The 17,151-nt window shown below is 41.1% G+C and overlaps 1 protein-coding gene across 5 annotated transcripts in view; it reads right to left on the reverse strand.

Moving 5' to 3' along the window:
- Positions 1–17,151, reverse strand: part of LOC132992583 (PALM2-AKAP2 fusion protein) — an 84,702-nt gene that overhangs the window by 14,529 nt on the left and 53,022 nt on the right. The window lies entirely within an intron of this gene.

The following is a 17,151-nucleotide window of genomic DNA, read 5'->3' on the forward strand; positions in this document are numbered from 1 at the left end:
ACAACTTTCAAAAACCCTGAAATATTGACTATAGGAGTACGGTTTGAAGGTGTAGAACAGGACGTGTAGAGGTTATAAGAGGAGGGAATCATTGAGGTCAATCCAAAGTGATAAAAAGCACAGTGCTACAATCCTGATGAGTCTATCTGAGTCAGCTCACCATCACTGTCAGTCTGCTCTTTCTGAATGCTGTCTCATTCTCTTTTTTTCCCCGTCACATCTGGAAATGCTTACGCTCCGACTGTGATGCACAAAATTCACAAACACACACACACACACACACACACACACACACACAAACATACACACTGGGCCGCATGCCTGAGACGCTGGGGGGATTTGTGTATTCGAAAGCATTTACCAGAATATGAAGCACCAGAGTTCTCCCTGACTGAAAAATAAACACACAACCTTGACGCCTGTCTCCATCTCACAAACAAACATATTTCCTATGCCATGAATATCACGTCATAGTCTTCTGTTAGCTCACACTGCAGCTAGAAGACGGGACAAACATCAAGATGAAAGACTTATGAGGCACACACACACACACACACACACACACACACAAAACTAAGTTCCAGTGTAACCCAGTGCAGTCCGTGTTCCCGGCTCTGTTTCCTGACTAAATATGATCCCGTGTAGTAACTGGAGCTGTTCTGCTGTTTCAGCCTGGTGTTCTTATACCCTAGCCGCCTGGATTGTGAACTCGGGCCATGAAGTGCTATCAGGCACTTCTCATGATTGCACTCAGTTTTCCGCTTTAAACAGTTCGGAAGACGATAAATGAAAGGGATTGTATGTGATCGAAAAAAACAGAACAAGTGGCTAAGCTTACATACTCGTAGATTAGCGGTTGGCAGTGTAAGCAGTCAGACAGGTGGGTGCAAACAGGGAGCTAACAGCTGGCAGAAACATCGGCCAGAAGAGAGTCAGAGACTCAGTGGGGTCTTCAGGCGTCTTTAGGAAAGAGTAAACAGCTGTAAAGAACGCACTTCAGGTATTAAAGTTGTTTAACGATTGGATAAGCACAACTACACTTGGACCTCAATTCTGGCATCAATATTTAATCTAATACAACAAAACATGCATCTCAAAGCACCGTTTGTGTTTCGACTGGACTCTTGCTCACTCTGACAATTCCGTCCCGGTATTCCAGTTCACTTTCACTTTCTATAATATAGTATAGCAGTTATTTCTAAGAGGAGGCTCAAATGGTGTCACAGCCATTGAATGCGTTCCATTCAAAATGTTCTTTTCTCACTTTGCTCATCCAATAAAAGCTAAATCTTACTGACACTTTGAAATGCTATAAAAAGCTGTCATACAGTACTACTCAACAAAGTGAAGTATGATAAATGGGATTAGCACTCACCTGCCGCTCTGATAAATTCCTTGTGTCTTAACAGTAGATTAGTCTATTTCAGTGACATCAGTACATCCATAACGTACTTTTCAAAAAAATGTCTTAGATCTTGTTACATAGAAAAACTACTAAATTCAATAGGTGCTGTCTTTTAAAGCTGTATCCGTTTTCCTGTTAAGCTGTTCACTTAACTCCAGCCTGGGTCCGTCCTGTTCCAGATAGTGGGAGTGCCGGACTTTTCCCTGGCCAAGCCTTTTCCTCCACTTCTTCTCCTCCTTTTCCTCCCCTCCCGTCTCTTTCCTCTCCTCCACAAAGCCTCTCCTTTCTCAGTCAAATTCCTGCCGACTGCTCGGTAAGCTGTGATGTCATGGCATAAATGTGTGCATGTGTGTGTATGTGGGTTCCTGCAGATGCCCTCCCGCACAAAGACTCCGTCTGTGCAGACCCTCATACAAACACACACACGCACACACACACACACACTAAAAACATCCACCCTGTGGCTCCCCACTCCTCCCTTCCTATTAAACCAAGCCTCTCCACTCCATTCGTATGTAGCTCGACCACTTTCCCTTTAACCTACAGCATCTGTTAAAACTGAGGAGAAGAGAGGGAGAAGAGAGAGAGAGGCAGGAAAGGCAGGCGATGATGAAGAGATGATGAGTGAAGAGAGGGGGAGGAGGTGAGAAGGGAGGTAATGGTATTGTCTTTTGTCATCATCACTGTGGGTCTGTTGACTCAGTCCAGCATGACAGAGAGGCTGATGTTCTGGTTGTATTCACCGTCTAATAAAGATGTAACAAAAGCTGCTGACTAATCTTGCCATGAAACCTCAAAGTTAGAAACTTTACAAGTAACAGACGGGTCTGATGCTAGTCACACAAAAAAAAAAAAACCTGTGGATATCTATCAAAGGCCTTCAGCTTTTTGTAACTTCTGTGCCAAAAATTAAGACGGAAACTGAAAGAAATCTAATTTTACATTGTAACGTCACTCCTTTAATGGTGTTATGTGTGAGTGTGTTCCTGTTAGGTCATAGGATCAGGCCTGAAGAAACTGGAGCTGACCTGAGTCACGGTTCACTTTCCCTGCTCACAAACAAAACATCAGGGCGCACTGGAAACACTTTCCTCAGATGTACAAGATCAGCTAGCGTTAACGTGTGCCTGGTTGCTAAATGATGGAGGGACGAGGAAATGAGCCAGACGCTGATGCAAAGATGACATCTGAGCAATTGGTGATTGGTGGAAAAAAAAGCAGAACCATGTATTGTTATTAAACACTGACACGCATGTTTAACGTTGTCATGGAAACATATGTACATTACCTTAAATATTTCCAACAGTTATCAAAGCCAGAGAAAGGCGTAATGTTGTAGTTGTAACAGGACGTGTCTTGCCGTCACCCGCCATTGACAGACACGACATGTGTAACGTTGCCATGGAAACACCGGATGTTACGTCAAAGACCACTTCATGAGCTGCTACTGACAGCTGCCGTATTTGTTGCTTTACAGTGTGCTGCGATGATGAAAACCTCATGTAAATTATACTTGGATGCATTAACTTATCGGTATGCGTATTCTCGTCCTCATTTGAAATATCTGTTTTGGCCTGTTCGTCTTGACTACAGTCAACTCCGAGTTCGTTTTCATCGGGGTGGGGGTGGGAGGGAGCAGAGGTAATCACTCCCTTGATTCCCGGCCAGCCCCCTTACAAACTGCGCATCTACAAAAAGGCACTGGAAATATCATTTTTAAAAAGTTATTTTCCCCCAAAAATCTTAGAAATGTAACCTCAAATGATGTGAGATTTTGACCTGTAAAAACCATCAGTCATTTTAATGTTGGTCTAATACTACTCCAACATTAATATCGTATTGAATATGGATTGATAACAGGAAGGTATGTTCAGAACAACAGGTTGGTCAAAGAGGTTTTCCTTACTTTGATGTAAAGGGCAGCCAGAATACGCCAAGGTTTGTCCTGTCAAAGTGTGACAATGTTCAGCTGTGGCTCCTAACTAACTAAATTGTTCTGTATATTACCAAAACAAAAATGAAATCAACAAAAAAATCCTACAAATGTAAAATATCAGCTGCAAATCCTGTAGCTCCTCTGTCCCCTCTACGTTTCTGTGTTGAAAATGACAAATTACAAGTTCCTGGTGAGTTCCCAGGCTAGAAATAACTCACATGATGGAGAGAAATCGGTCACAGAAAATTGGGACAGTAACCCAATTATTGTATAATATGCTCTGGGGAGTTCGATCATGGGCTGTAACACACAAAGAGACGTGTGATGGTCTTTACGACGCTGGTCGTGGTTGATTCATAGAACGCAGAAAGAGCCACGTTGTGACGGATAAAATGAGACGTTTTGTAGAAGGAAAAGAGAGGAAGAAAAAGACTTTACAGAAGGACGCAGAAGTATATGGTGTTTAAATCATGTGCGTGTCTCTGTGTGACCGCAAACTGGGTCATCTCTACCCAGTCAATAAGTGACCCAGAGCAGTCTGATGTCATGATGAAAGCAGATCAATATTGATCAGCTACAAAGCAAAGGAGACTTTTAATCATGGCAGGTCGAAAAGACACACATGTCCACAGAAACACACTCATGCCAGTTACAACACGAGCACAGAAGAAGCAAAGGTTTTTGTAAACGTTAACAAAATAGGAGTAATCAGAACCTTAATGCGAGCATGTGTGTCTTATGTATGTCATGTTAGCTTACAAATGGTTGAACTTGTTTTGGCATCAACTAGTTGCTTATCCTCTGGTGCGATATGTCATTTTATGATGATATATAAAATGATATATAGACAAATGTAAAGAAGAGTATCAGCAAGGAGTGAAGATTTAAGATTTGTCTACAGGGACTACCAATATCTCAAAATGTTTCAGTAAAAAAATTATATACATAGCACAGACAGTCAACTTACAGTGATTCTTTACTTTTCAACTTCACACAAGAAATTCCACAATGATTTAACTACAGATCCTAAAATAAAAGCATTAATATGGGAATGCATTATATCTAGATATTTAGGAGACATTTCACATATACACAACACCAATATTCATTTTGATTTCAAACATGAGGAGAAAAGTGTTCTGATATGTTGTCTGTCTGGACAGTAGGGCTGTGCTCAAAGAAATCTAAATGGCCTGTCACGCTGCAGGTGTAGTAAAAGCCAAACTACACGATGCAGGGCACGTTCCAATTAGAAACAAACAAGCACGGGAAAATCTATCCACCGCAAGCAAAACTGAAAGCAAGGATTAAAGGAGCTCTCTCTTCTGAAAATCACCAGGCAGCTAGGCGTTGGACGAGAGTCATGTAAAATGCTAGCTGTGACGAAGAATGACAAAACATTTTAAGAATAGGTGGTGAGTAGTTTCGAGGAGCTGAAACAAATAATGCTGTAAAGAAACTGAAGCCACTGATAGGATAAAGTCCATCGCAGCTCACCGGTTATTTAAACAGGAAGCTGTGCTTATTTGTATCTGTGGAAATGGCTCTCAACACAGGAAATATACCCAAATCTAGAAGCACAAGCTTTTAGAAAAACCCAGAGGTCACTGGGGTCAACATTTGGCAAAACAAATATTTTCAAAAACAACAAGCAAATTCAACGCAAACAGACAAAAGGAGGCTGTAAAAATGATCAACATCTTTCTTTTACAGTTATTAGCAGTGTTTACAACAGAAACCCACACTGGTGTGCAATATATCAAAACCGTTATATCCCTACCATTTGGAGAGGCACAACGACGTAAGGCTTGTGACTAATTGTGCACCTCAATCAAGCCACACACACAGACACACAAGCACAGGGACGGCACTGCAAAGGAATAATAATGAAGGCGATTGTCACCTACCCATTGCCAGAGAGCTTGGAACAACAACCACACTGAAATCATTTTCAAACCCTTTTGAGTTTTGAGTGTTAGTGAGGAATGCGCTGCATGTCCGGACACATGTCAGTTATTTTGGGTCCCTTCCCAAGCCTCCCATGACACCACTCACAAACAGGCCAGACCCCCCAAGACCCCTTCATGAGGCAACAACAAAGGGCCCGACAGGGGCTTCAGTGGGACTCTCAGGGCTGAATACTAATGCTACACTGCGCACACACACACACACCCCACCGCATCACAAGCACACTTACAGGCTCACAGATGGAGGACTCTTGTTAAGTAGGAAGGTCTGTAGTCAAAGAGTGTGAGTGGGTTTGTGTGCACAAGCTCTTTAAGCAGAGCATGGAGAGCCCGGTTTAAACTCCAAGCAGAAGTACAGGACTAACTGGGTCAAAACAGAGTCTAGTGCCAACACATCAAGACCGTCCACTTAGATTTACCGCCTGGATTAAAGAACTATCTGACAGAAAATTCAAACAGTTGAGGCAAAAAACGAACTTCACTTCAGCGGCTTGTTGCCCAGTGAAAATGTGCTCTCATAACACAGAAGTTATGTTCAAGACAAACAAACTGCTCGCTTGAAAAGTTTCTTGAGATAACGTTTGTCATGAGTTGGCGCTATACAAAAAAAAAAAAGATTGATTATAAACTTCTAGGGGTCAAAGTAGGGGTCATCACTCAAAACTTCATCATTTAGCAGAAACGACCAAATGCCTTGTAAAAAATTACTTGCACGAAGTTAGGTTGCAAAGTCTGTCTCATAGGATGAGCTTAATGGTGTTCTGCCATCTCTTTGAGCCGGAGAAGATATCTTAAAGAGTTTTACATGTGCACACAATACTCTGCCATGCGGACGAAAAACACTTGAGAGCATTTCAAACTTCCAGGTTTTATCAGTCCATGTCTCTTTAGGGGCTCGTTTACTTAAATTCTTTAACTCTGAGTGACCTAAACAAATCCCTATTTTAGTAAGTTGATTTTTAGATGAAACTGTTGTTGAATTCCACTGAAACTGTGTTGAAATGATCCTAAATGCTACCTGTGGTTTAGTCAGGAATGACAAAATGTCCCCACCACAAGATAAGACTTTCCTGCAAATTATTTTTTATCTCTTTCAAATTGTGTTCCTTTCTCACCCGCCCTGGTTATGCAATAGTTCAGTTACCTCCTGTTGATAATCCAGCAGGAAACAGTGGTTACTTTCAATTTTCACTTTCATTTCATATCACACACACACACACACACACAAACACACACACACACACACACACACACACGTGTGAAGACAACAAATAATAAAGACAAATATCCCTAAATGGTGTCAGAGAGACAATCGGTGTCAGAAATAACAGGAAGGATTGTGCAGGAAATACACTGAGGACTAATTTTCACTTCAGGAGGAGGGGACACATGGAGTTTATGTGTGACCCATCCATTTTCTGTGTGTGTGTGTGTGTGTGTGTGTGTGTGTGTGTGTGTGTGTGTGTGTGTGTGTGTGTGTGTGTGTGCATTCACACAGAGAAAAAGTCATCAACCATATAATTCTAATCCTTTCCCAGCATGATTCGGCCCATTTTAGTATTTTGTCCCAGAGGACTCTCAGTACAGAGACCACACAGTGAGGCTAACCAGCCAACAAGCCAATGGGCAAAACGATTTGACTACATTTAAGACATTTGGTCAGAGAAGCATTTGTGGGCTTTAATGGCTGGAAAGATGCCACTGGCAACGCATAAAATCTGTAAAATGTGTCAAATAAATGCAAAGTGGTTTTAGAAAACAGAAAGATCAGACTTGCATAGTGCTTTGCATATCCGCTCTGGATTAGCCTCTTTATTATAGAACAGTTTGGCCAATCAGAATCATTTACAACATTGTAGTATGACTAAGGGCAGTACGAGTATCTGTTCATGTAATGTTTTAAGCAATTACCTCACATTAGCACTTCCAGGTTAGCATGGCTTTCAATGGAGAAAGATTAGATTACCGTACGGAACTTTACTCAGTGGAAAAGCTATGTATAGAAAGCTTGACACACCTACCTGCCAAAAAAACACTGCAGCCACATAGCTTATTAGTTAGCATTGGTTATCACAACAGGCCTCTGGTTTGATAGCCTATATTAAATAAAGCCAAATGCTTTATATAAACCTGTTTATGTTATCAATGTCCAAATCCAATTAAATAGTTAAAGTAGTTCTGATGAAAGAAGTGAATATTAAGACATAAGAACCACTACCAATTCCAATAAGACTCTCTACTCTTAAGTTAAAATAAACAACGACAGAAAAATGTCTGACAACAGTACTAAAATACAGAATTCCTAAGGATTTGTCTGACCTTGTTAGCCATCATCCGTGCAGTTCATTCATCTTGTAAACGATTGGTATTCACCCTGTTTCTTGAAATAATCCCGCCTGACTTTTGCCAGCCTGAGCTACTCATTAAAGAGTTATCAAAGCACCGCAGCATTTGTCGATTCCCAGCCATGAGCCGAAGCATATTAACACTGCTGTCCTTGGAGAGGAGCACTCATCCCAGCGTTAGCTTATAGCATTAACTAGCTCTGCTCTGTCTCGTACTGAGAAGAGCAATGTGCTAATCACCTGTCTATTTCCGGCAACTAGCTCATTATCCAGCAGTATTTAGACAGAGGAAGGAGGTTCACACAGGAAGAAAACAGCCTTGGGAAATAAAACATGACTGGGCCTGACAATGACAGTACTACTAATTTTTAAGCTTTTTTTTTTCAGTTCTATTTTCTGCTGCTTCCAGGGAGTATTTTGAATGTAATAAAACTTTGTATTATAACAGCAACTGGTTTGTGAGCAGCACCATTTGCCTTCAATGAAGACATTTCTATGAAAACAACCACAAGCTTAAAGTTATCCTGAAATGAGACACTGAGCTTTTGCATTCATTCATTTAAGTCTTTGTTTACTTTTCCGTACTTCTATACTCAGAAGGACATAACTCAATCACTAAGAGCACATTGCTTAATTTCACATCTATGAATGACATCAGTTGACTTTTTTCAGCTAAGCCCCTTAACTCTTGGTATTTCAACTCAACAAACCTGAACCCGACCTCGTGTTGAACTTAACCCAAAGTCCAACTTCCAACCTTTAAGGAAAACTCCCCTCGCATTCTGTTACAAAGTGTGAAATGTACAGCACATTCCAGGAGTTATTTTGTGATGAAACGTTGTAATTTACGGTTCATTTGGTATTCTTCCCTTCAAGCAAGCTACCTTATCTATTTCTAATTCATCTTACAACTTCTTGCATTCCTCCCAAAGCCCTCAACAACCCATTTGGGGACTTGAACTTATAATAATTAAGCAGAGAAACAAACTGAATGACAATGAATGGATCGTTTCATTTCCTTTAGGTACAAGACACCAACCAGATGATGGAGTCTCAACTATGAATTACAATCCTCCATTTTTTTTTAAACTTTAAAGAACTGACTTGAAAGACTTTGCTGCCTAAGGACTGTCCTAACTCTGAGGGTCTACTGTCCGGCTGGATTTCTTAAAAGGATGAACCTGAACGCCTACATTGAAGACATTACCCCAAGCCGTCCTCACATATTCTGTAGCACCTGGAGCTCAAATGGCTCCCTGACATTCCAGTCTAAAGCAGGAATTTGATAAAGAGACTTCTGCAGCTTTTCCAAACCAAAACACCACCCTGTGTGTTATGAAATGGAGCCCTGACATTTGAGGTCAACTTGCCTCCTGACTTCCCGGAACCACAGATTAGGTCTCTGCATTTGTATTCAATCAAAGAGTGTTTTTTTTTTATTTATTCTGATTTTCTGCGTGAAAACAGAGAATTTTTTTGTCATTTGAAAAGTAATAAATGTTCTCTCCAAAGCCAGTTTTCATAATTATGTCATGTTCTCTCTTTTTCTATGCTGCGTTGTCGATGTGCATGTTTTTGTTGTAAACAGTATTTGTGTTAGCAGGTGGTTTGTGCTTCGCTTTGTGCTAAATGAATAACTTCTGTTGCGAAGTACAACAATAGTCAGTGGATGTTGTGGACAATGGTGGGTGGCGGAGGTTGTGTAATGGTGGCCATCACATGGAGGGGTTTAATTGTTGTGTTTCCTGCATCCCTCCGGTTCTCTTCCTCTCTGGAACACAAATACCAAAATCCTGGACAAAATACTTTTTTTTTGTGATGCAATGTGACAACAGTTTATTCTTTGACCTTTTGGTGGTCTTTTTCAAAGTCAGACACGTCTAAACACAATCTAAAAAAGATCCTCAGGATGCACAAAAGAAAATAGTCTGGCTGGATAAATAGCTGAGCCAGTCGGAGTGCTTGGTCGGCAGGAGGATTGATAAATAAAATTAGCAACAAGCATGGATGTGATTGGTGCTATACTGGGCATTCACATACAACAAGGCCGTAGTTCAGTTTAATGATCATGCAATTTCAAATGTTTAGAAAAACATCCCTAACTGGAAACACAATCATAGAACGTGCAACCATGAAGCAGGTGGAATCAATTTACTGTACAATTCCTTTAAGGTCTTTTAAAGATTTGTTTCATTTTGAAGAAACCAAAATTAAAAGCTTGAGAGGATGACAAAAGCATTTCATGCTCTTCTGAAGTGCCAGCATCTTTTCAAATCCCTCTTCTCAAACTGTCAAGGTGTTCTATGATCCTCAACAAACCAGACACACCTACACACCTACACATCTACACACAGACAAACCACTGTGTCCCTTCATCTCTCTGAGCTGTCAGCCACATTCCCATGGGCCACTCAAAAAATAGCCTCAAAATGTAATCACACAGAGAAGAGCTACTTCAAATCCCAGCCACTCCAGACATGCAGAAACATGAGGAGGCTTTGTTTGAAAAGATGGAAAATCACTTTCCAAGGCTCGGTCGAATAGCTGGCCTGAGGGACACTCACATGATTTCCAATGACAGACCCCTAAACCACAAGGTTTTCTTTTCATTCATGCTTATGAAGTCATTGTCAGCTGATAACACACACACGTCTTCTTCTTCTTCTGTGAGTTATGGAAGCAAACTATATATTAAGTGTGGGGGGGAAAAAAAAAGCAATCTATTTGTGTCACTTGTGTCCACCTGAACAGCGCTGATCTGACTGTAATGTGTGGGCCTTCATCCAATAACATGAGGCGGAGTATCATTCTCTTCCTGGAAGACGGCCAGTAGAGACCCATCAACAGATCGGCCATTGAAAGGCCATCGGCCAGTTAATGTCAACAACACTTCAAGCTGTGTGAGACTGAACAGACTTCCTGCTACTACCCCCCATCTCCCTCACCTCAAATTCACCACTTCTGCTACCCCAACACACACAAACACACACACACACACACACACACACACACACACACACACACACACACACATCTGTCCTTGTATCTATTGTCTCTTGTCATACACGTCTTCACCTCCTGTGAACTCTTGGCTTCCCCAAGCTTCAGCATCATCAACTGCAAAACCCTGTGATTATGTGTGTGTGTGTGTGTGTGTGTGTGTGTGTGTGTGTGTGTGTGTGTGTGTGTGTGTCTGTGTATTTGTGTGTGTTTGTGTGTGTGTGTGTGTGTGTGTGTGTGTGTGTATTTGTGTGTGTTTGTGTGTGCTTTCTTGGAAGGGGTAGAGGTTTGGAGGAAGAAATCATTGATAACTTTGTAGGGTGAGGACATGGACAAGATCAACACAGTGCAGAGAGGTGTGGGGACAGGAAATGTAGACACACACACACACACACACACACACACACACACACACACACACACACACACACACTGCACGATCACACACAAACTCTGAGCTACCCTAACGGGCACTGACTGTCTCAATGGGATATTCAGTGTAGGGCAGGTACCTCCTGTCATTGACTATCTGATCATGTTGGAGAGCTGGCTGTCATTTATTTCTGTCTGCGGGGCTGGCAGAGGTTTTGGCAAACACACACACTGAATCTGCAGTTTGCTGCTTTGTTTTGATCGTTCCAGAATCAGCTCGTAACTTCCAATGGTGATCAAACAAAAAAGTGAACTATAGGGCTGTGCATTTACTCGAGTTTCCATTTCAATTTTGGCTTCCCACGATAATGAAGGGTTAGATCATTGAGATGAAATTATGATTTAAACAGACTTGTTCCTCAACTACAATCTTGTCCATCCCTTACTTTAAATGTTACTGGTCGAAACTGAAGAGAAAAAAATGTGATTTCACACACAAATAGTCTTTTTTCTGTAATACAACATGTTGATAAAAAGTGTAAAGCAACTCTTTTCTTATGCTGTTTTTGATGGCGCCCTTTCCTTCTTTGCTTCATCTTGCCGGGTGGATGTGTTTATCTGCCTTTCTGGTACTGCTGTATAAACATGGAGCAAAGATAAATACAAGCTGTCATCTTCTAGGTTTACTAAAATTAAACACATCTCTTCACAGAGCAACTGAAAGGATGTATTAGGAGATGTGTTTGATGTCCACAGGCTCCATTAGCCCTTTGGTGTTGTTTGTCAGCTGCACTTGTCTGTAACTCTAAAATCAATCAGCTTGATCCAAAAGCAAGAAGAAAACCAGGTCAAGGTTAGCTGAATTTCACTAGAATCCTTCTGCACCATACACATTTACACAATAACTTGCCACATTGAATGTGATCATCTGACACCAAGAGTGCTATTTTCCTGCGGTTGACTTTGCGCTACATAGAAAAGGCAGATAAATGATTTCACCTCAGAAGAGAGTCAGGTTTAACCAGAAATACCTCTGACGCTTTGATCCAACATTGCCATATATCAATTAGATCCAGCATGGCAATGGCCATCACTTGGTCACTATGAGTAATAAACAAAGAATTGTTAGTTGCTTGGTAACAGCTACAGGCCAATCGAACAATCGAAAACGTCACAATACGATAATCTGGAGCAAACAAATGAAGTCTGGTCTCGGTTGTTTGCTCTGAACATGCTGCATGCTGTCTTTGGTTGAATTGGCTGCAACTATGTGCAACACAAAAAACACAACTATTGCGTCATTAATCATTTGAAAATGATAACAAGCAGTAACATATAGGCTACCTTTAAGTGTCTTTTTAGAAGGGGTCAGGCTAAAAAAATGTGTGTACTGCCAGGTCACTGTTGAGGCTAATAAAAGGTTGTTGTTGTTTTTTCCACAGCAAGAAATGTGTTAAGCACTTCTAAAAGGACAAACACAGCTTACATGTCATGTAAATACCAGATAATAAAACACTATTAACCAACATGATTGGCATGTGGACTAAATAGTTTGAGTAGCAGGTGAAATACCATGTGAACCACTGTAATGTTTTTCCTGTGTCTCTGTGACTCTGCCCAGTCATTCAGGATGAGGATGATGAAAACCAGGTTAAGGTCATTTCTATATGTAGGTTAAAGTGATGCAGAGCAGGAGGAGGAGCACAAAGACACACACAGAGAGAGAGAGATAGAGACTGTACTGCAGCAAGGAGTCTGGTCCACTGACCTCCTTTGGGTGTCTCTCTAATTGGAGAGGAGGACGCAGAGTCCTGAATCTCTCTTTAGCGACACAGGGTGTAATTACAGTGGAGCGGAGAGATACACAAACACGGAAAACTGACAGCACTTTAGAAGCAAAAACAAAGCCTTCCCAACGCCCGGACAGACCTACACATGCGCACACACTCACATAAACTACCAATCCCAAAACGTTACTCGTCCACAGTTACTTTTAAGTTAAATGACATTTCTTTAACTCGTATTATATTGACACTTTGGTGAAAATCAAATCTACCTGTGCGTATTGATGTGCAGCAGGGCGCTGATCTCCCGGATCTCCTTACGGCAGGGAAACTAACTGCTAATAACCGGGATTAACGACGGAGGCTTATCCGACTGGTGCACCGAGCTACTTTTTCCTCCTCTCTTTGCTTTGTCTTCTCTCTTCAATGTTCACATTGACAACACGGTCTGCAGCCGCTGTGCAGCCGGTCCGCGGGACATTAGAGAAACGGAACGGGTTGTCATTGCATTCACAGCAGTGATAACGGTGACTGCAGCCCCTGAATGAGGTGACATTGAGCTCCTTTTACGCGCCAGCTTTTTCCAACCAGCGGTCCTCCTCTCCCCTCCTCTTCCTCTCTCTCCTCTCACCCTCTCTCTTCCTTTTTTTTTTTTTTTTTTTTTTTTTTGTAGGCACGCGCGCTGAATAATGCAGAGCTCGTGAGGTCCCGGGAGTGTTTTCTGTCCCGTTCCAGAGACAATCAGAGCGCGAGCCGCCAAGCACAATGAGAGTGACCCGCGCGGATCAGGTTACCTCTGTACTGCCTTTCATTCATTTATTCAGCTGCAAACAGCCCGACTGCAGCCCAGCTTGCTCCCCCTGCCTCTGTACCCCACCTCTGTGTCTCCCCACCGCTGTGTCTCCCCACCTCGGGCTGCACCAGCACTCCTCTCAAATGTGTTTGTGTGGCATTTTCAGAGACACAAAAGCACTCAGAAAACTCCAGAACTAGGCTACAACAGTGACTGTAACTAAGTCGCACTTAGCCGGCCCAAATTCACTCAAGTAGACTGAAGGCCCATAAATAAAGGTTAAGGTGACTACTTCAGTCTACTTGAATGATAGCATGTTGTTTATGCCACATAACATTCTACAACAACATTAACAGGGAAAGTCTGCAGCCCAGACTCATAAAGCTTATTTCGCCTCGTGAGAAGACACCTTTTACCTGTGAAGATATGGGCTATAGGCTATTGTTAGTCTTTTGCATTATATGGAAGGAGTTCATCATGACAAGGGTCAGAGTGTGGTGCATGACCTGGAGATGAGTTGGCCATTTTTGCCACAGACATAATTTTAGATCCAATAGTGACCATATTTGGACAAGAGGGTGCAAACACCAGGTGATCAAACCTGTAGGCTACATGTCTTTGCCATGCATTTCTTGCTAAGCTAGTGACTGGCTAGTTAGCCTATCTGTTGTGTTGCCAACTGAATGACATTCTACTGTATGTGTGGTGGTCGCTGAACACAGTTGTTGAACAAGCTGGGTATGGTGCATGCACGCAGCAATACCTGCTTCTTACATATCCTTGTTAGTAAATGGAAATGTGTTTTTAGTAATTGCATAAAGAAACCCAAAATGCATCAAACACAGAGTGGAGATGGTTCAGTTCAGTGACTCTGTTGTCAGACAGAGAGAACCTGTTACCCAAAAATGACCACACCCCAATTAAAGTAACAGTACGTATATGAATTTAGGTTTGGTGCGGTTTGGCGCAAGTTATGGTCTCTGAGTGTAACTGCACTGTCGTACATCACACAATGCTGCTGTGTCCCCCTCATAGAAACCATGCATTTATAGACACACTGAGGGCAAAGACCTGAGAAGCCATGCCGACTGACAAGTTACAGTAATAGTACAAGATTGTGAGCAAATATGACTGCTAGCATCTACAGCCTGTTGTTTGAAAACTGTTAGCATGTGGCGTATGTATAAGTGTATTCAACTGCTACCATGATGTCTAGGCCGTGGCTAAATGCTACATTGAAGAGGCTTATTTGTTACTAGAAAGGCTTGTAAGGCTTATCAACAAACGTATGTCTTATAAAGTTATACAGTCAACTTTAAGAATGACTTCAAGAGAACATTCTGGTGTAAGATGGAATTATTTATTTATTTGTATTAAAGCCTGAGCCAGAACTTGGGTTGGACAACTTTCTGCACCCAGTAAAGCTGCTAAACATGAGACAACGATGACACCGACATCAATACAGCCTAACTTTACGTCGCAATCTGTTATGAACGATATCTGTAGGGATGTATAGTCCGCTGTGGGATTGTTGTCTTCCTATTAGCAGTGAGACAGATCTTAATACTTACTTGCTGGGCAGTATCGTAACCTGTTTACAACAATGCATATGTAAGCTAATAAGTTTCATTTTAGCATCCTGTATATGCATTACTAACTGCTGTTTACAAAGCTCTGGTCAGCATGTTAAAGCTTCTTCCTCTTCCATCTCTTAGCCTCAGCCATCGTGTCAAGCAGCACAGAGACAGCTAGGGCTGTATGGTGAACTAGTACCATACGGCTGTATGGACTTCTCACGAGATGACTGTGGGCCGTGGCCAAAGTTACATAATGCTTATAACAATCAACCTGACTGCGCTGTGGAGACGGGAGGGACCACATTCACTCTGATGAAAGTCATTGTACTGTTAGATCGACTTTAATACTACCATTTTAAGGTGGAAAAGTTAAACATTGTTGCTTTAATGCATAACTTTGAGCTTCAATATAACTAGACGAGCTACTGATTTAAATTCCTCCCCTTTACTGTTTTCTAGCTTTTGAGATCTAGACGTGTTTTTCTTTCTTTCTTTTTCGCAAACTTTATTTCATCAGCTCTAGAGGGGTTATTCTTTGACATGGATAACATCTAGGAATGCAGCAAGCAAGCAAACTTCTTAGCAAACAGAGGTTGGGAGAAAAGTCTATCAGCTATTGCTGAAAGAGATTGAGATATTGTTGTTTGCTGATGCAAGCTCAAAACAACTGCATGAAACTGTAAAAAACTACACTATCTCCACCTCTGCATGTAAAGATTTAGACCATTGTTTTTCATTCTGAAACGATAGACCCACTTCATGCACAAATGTACTGTGACTTTAAAGATCCTGGATTCATTCACATACATACGTAGTTCATAAGACATGGTGCAATGTTCTTCAATGTGTCCGTTATGATAATGCAATGGCGATATGACTGCTTTACTTCTGAACACTCAAGTGCACTTATATGCTTCTGTAATAAATTGACTTTAAATGATAGTTTTCCAGGTAATTTCAGGTTTTTTTCATTGTACGTATTGCTAATGTTTACATGTAGTTAAGTATATTAATGTTATTCCATATCTTAAAGCAAATAAAGGTCCATGAATAAAGACTTGTTTTCATGAATAAAACAATAAATGTTTAAACAAAATTTGATACTTATGAGAGGACAGGATGGCTTCTGTTTGCCAAATAATATATTAAGTTTCATATTGTTATATACAATAGGGAAAAGGTGCAAAATATGAGATATGAGAATAACATTGTCAGCTTGAAGCACACTTAGCAGCCATAACTCCTTCAATATTCTATTCAATTGTTACTCCAGCAGATTTCCAAAATGTACAATAAGGTTGATACAAGCTTAATTTTTAGTGCTATTAACATGTTTTCTTATTTTAAAACATATTGTATTCACTGAAGGCCATACATATACCATGTGCTCATACAGACACTGTAACAGGAGATCTGAGAGCATTACATGCACCTCTAAAAAGGTACAAACGTGGCTGTTTTTATACAAACAGACAATATGGAAACACAGACCGACATAGACAGTATGAAAGAACCTGAATACTAGAGGGACAAGAAATGATGATATTCTCACTTTATATAATCACATTTTCTTTTTTTAACCAGTATAAGGTAAAAATCCACCCTCAGATATGACAGTATTCCGTCAACCAATTGGAAGATGTCATTGTTTAATACCGGCTTCTCTTCTCCGCCTGCGAGTGTCCTTTGTTTAAGTGGTTGAATGAATAGAAAGGTGCCATATGAGTGAAGTCCATTATGTGGGACCATATATGACACATAATGAAAGCCATAGAGGCATTGAGAAGAACCCACGTTCTACATTCTTAGTCTATTCATTGATTTGTGTGTACATATGATGTAAATAAATTGGTCAGGAAGGTGTTTAAAAAATGCACACAGGCACACGCAATATTGTGTCTTGACATACTCTGCATCAAGAAAGCAGATAGCACCCTGTTGCTGTACATCTAACCAAGCTTGCTGAATAATG

This window comes from Labrus mixtus, chromosome 17 (genome assembly GCF_963584025.1).
Source record: "Labrus mixtus chromosome 17, fLabMix1.1, whole genome shotgun sequence".
NCBI classification, from domain to species: domain Eukaryota; kingdom Metazoa; phylum Chordata; class Actinopteri; order Labriformes; family Labridae; genus Labrus; species Labrus mixtus.